The sequence below is a fragment of the Dipodomys ordii genome, unplaced genomic scaffold (genome assembly GCF_000151885.1).
Source record: "Dipodomys ordii isolate 6190 unplaced genomic scaffold, Dord_2.0 Scaffold11, whole genome shotgun sequence".
Classification (NCBI taxonomy): domain Eukaryota; kingdom Metazoa; phylum Chordata; class Mammalia; order Rodentia; family Heteromyidae; genus Dipodomys; species Dipodomys ordii.
In genome coordinates this window covers 2,462,910-2,465,050 of record NW_012267227.1, presented here as the reverse complement: position 1 = coordinate 2,465,050, position 2,141 = coordinate 2,462,910, and positions in this window count along the sequence as shown.

Genomic DNA, 2,141 nt, shown 5'->3' with positions numbered 1-2,141 from the left:
CAAGTGGTAGAGCGCTAGCCTTGAGCTGAAGAGCTGAGGGACAGCGCCCAGGCCCAGAGTTCAGGCCCCACAACCGGACCCCCCCCAAAAAAAAATATTTAGATCCAAGTTCATAATACTTGCAAACAAACCTCATTGGCCACCCATGGGGAATGGCAGGGGATCAACTTGGTATTCTGAAAATTAGCAAATCATTTTCTAGGCACTGGTGGCTCATGCCTATAATCCTAGCAACTCAGGAGGCTGAGATCTGAGGATCATTGTCCAAAGCCAGCCAAAGGAGACTCTTATCTCCGATTAACCAACCCTGAGTTCAAGCCCTAGTAATGGAACACATACACACACAAATTGGTTGAGAGTTATTTGAATGATGGATGATGGATACAGAGAAAAAAATGGTTGTACTATCATCTTTTTTTTTTTTTTGGGTCCAGTCCTGGGGCCTGAACTCTGGGCCTGGTCGCTGTCCCTCAGCTCTTCAGCTCAAGGTTAGCACTCTACCAACTGAGCCACAGCACCACTTCCAGCTTCTTTTTGCTTATGTGGTGCTGAGAAATCAAACCCAGGGCCTCAGGCATGCAAGGCAAGCACTCTACCACTGAGCCACCTTCCCAGCCCGTACTATCATCTTTACATTGAGGTGTATTTGAAAAAAAAAATTTTTTTGGGGGGGGGGTCTGGTCGTGGGCCTGAATTCTGGGCCTGGATGCTGTCCCTCAGCTCTTCAGCTCAAGGGTAGAGCTCTACAACTTGAGCCACAGTGCCACTTCCGCTTTTTTTTTTCTGCTTATGTGGTGCTGAGGAATTGAACCCAGGGCCTCATGCATGCGAGGCAAGCGCTCTACCACTGAGCCACCTTCCCAGGCCCTATATTTGAAAATTTTCAGAAGTTAAAGAACAGTGGTTGGGGCTGAGAAGTAGGCTCAGTGGTAGAGTGCTTGCCTCACATGCATGAGGCCCTGGGTTCGATTCCTGAGCACCACATAAGAAGAAAAAAAAAAAAGCTGGAAGTGGCGCTGTGGCTCAAGTTGTAGAGCACTAGCCTTGAGCTGAAGAGCTGAGACAGCGTCCAGGCCCAGAGTTCAGGCCCCACAACCATCAAAATAAAAAAAAAGAACAGTGGTTGTCACTATCAGATAGGCAGTAACTTGGGAAAACTTATAAAAATAATGTTCACTTGATAAAACCTGCACAAGCCTAAGGAGAGAGGTTGGTTCTTCTCCATCTGGGGTTAAAGGCCCCCCTACCATGTTCTGTCACATCAAACTCCCTGCCCCATCAACACTGAGGTATCAAGGGAGGGAAGGCTGTTCAGACTCTGTCTTGTAAGACTTATCTTGTTATTTCTGCTCTTCCCACAGCAAATGGTGGAGATATCAAACAAGAAAGCACACGGGACTGTGGGGTTAATCCTACCAGCCTTTAGGGTTTGTGAGCTCAGTGACACTTAGGGAAAGGACAGTCCTCATTCCGTTAACTCTGCAAGCATAACCCATAAATTGAGTACAAACACAACAGTAGAAAAAGCATTAGTGACAGGCACTGGTGGCTCACACTTATAATCCTAGCCATTCAAGAGGCTGAGACCTGAGCATGTTTGAAGCCAACCCAGGCAGGAAAGTTGGTGGCGCATGCCTGTAATCCTAGCTCAGTAGGAGGCTGAGATCTGATAATCTTGGTTTAAATCCAAGCAGGATAGCCCACGAGACTCTTATCTCCAATAACCAGAAGTGTCACAGTGGCTCAAGGTGGCAGAGCACCAGCCTTGAGCAAAAAGAGCTCAGGGGATAGCACCCAGGCTGAGTTCAAACCCCATAACCCTCCCCCCCCCCCAAAAAAAGGCATTAGTATCCTGTACACTAGTGCTTCCAATTATATAGCATTTCCAAGAGTTAGAATTTTGCAAAGTCTGGTGTTTATGATTCATTTTCCTATAGCAAATGTCTATTTATTACATTTGAATTTTAGAGTAAAAATGACTCAGCAATGTGAAGGTGAAGTATGTTCAATGATTTGGGAGCCAACAAATTGGAGCAAAGGCTCAAAGTAAAAAACTAAAAATGACATTTATTTAGTTTTTGAAAATTAAATAACAATTGGCAAAACTCAAAAAGAAAAGAGCTGACATGTTATATGACTGA